Here is a 1,528-nt window from a genome sequence, read left to right on the forward strand (position 1 = left end):
GTCTCATATTTATTTCTTTTGTATTTTAATAATTCTTTTAAAACCTTGTAAAAAAAAAATTCAAAGAAAATTTTTTTGTTTCTTTTAAAATTTTTTAAACCACTGAATTTTTCTCCCCTTTACTTAAATGAGATTTGGACAAAATTCTATTCTACCAAAATCAACAGCAATACTTGGCTTATTGTATTTTTCTCCCTCTTCTTCCTAATGTTTTGTCATTATTTTATTTATTTTTTTTTTCTAATGTCATTCTTTGATCTGGGGATCTTCTGTATGGTTAAGGTGTGTGTGTGTGTGTGTGTGAGAGAGAGAGAGAGAGATTTAAAATACCTTGGTTTTAAAGAAGAAAATAATCACCTGTGCTTTACAATTTTCTAGTTTTTCTATTGTTCAACTCATTTGCCATTTAGATTAATTAAATGTGAAAAACTTTAACAAGGAAGAAGGTAAAGTGTGTGTGTGTATAGATCCAAGAACAATTTGCACAATTCTTGAAGTGGATCTTTACCAAATTTTAACATTCTGGAATATTTTGTTCTACACTTTCACCATGATATTACAAATATTTGTAATGATGATGATGATGATGATGATATTCCTTTGCAATATGGCCATGTGACAATTAATTAATTAGAATAATTGTTATTATTGTTATTAATCCCCTGTGTTCAAACTCCTACTTAAGTTCCACTTTGCCTTTCATTCCTCTGGGGGTTGATAAAAATAATTACCAATAATATAATTGGAAGTTAACCAACCTCTAATTGTGTAGTAGTGCCAATAAATGAAATCCTTATTATGTACCAATCCACCCCATAATAACATTTGTGATCTTGTGCCAATATACAAAAATCATTATGATAATGATAATAATAATAATAATAATAATAATAATTCCAATTATTGCATTCTCCTTCAAACGGTTGAAGGAGACCGGAATAGAATGTCCTGTAGAACTTCTACAGAAAGTTTGCCTCTTAGGGACTGGAAAGATTATCGAGGGGATTTTAATCACATGAAAGACTATGAAAGCTTGTGGATACTTAAGGTTACAGGCAGTAACCTGCTACCCACATAAATTCTACCAGGAATAAGAACGAACCTGAGTCAAATCAATAATAATAATAATAATAATAATAACGCTGATGATGAAGATGATTATAATAATAACAACAGCAACAACTATTATTATTATTATTATTATTATTATTGTAATAAAAACACTTAAGCCTTAATCACCCTGCTTAAAATTATAATTAGTTTTTGTTTTTTCTTTAATCAGTACCCCTCACCATTGGGCAGCAAATCCTAAATTATTTTACCAGTGTCACTATTGATAAATTTTTTGACCCCATGTTTTTTTTTTAAATGTTTAAACTGAAAGTGTTGTTTGTATTTCGGGGTGGGGGATGGGGAGAACAATGTTTGTGTTAGCTTTTATATTTTTATTTTCTTTTGACTTTTAAAGAAATTACTTAATTTTTTTTTTTTTTTTACCTTAGTTCCAATTTGGAGATTTTTGTGCCAA

Source organism: Octopus bimaculoides, chromosome 17 (genome assembly GCF_001194135.2).
Source record: "Octopus bimaculoides isolate UCB-OBI-ISO-001 chromosome 17, ASM119413v2, whole genome shotgun sequence".
Classification (NCBI taxonomy): Eukaryota; Metazoa; Mollusca; class Cephalopoda; order Octopoda; family Octopodidae; genus Octopus; species Octopus bimaculoides.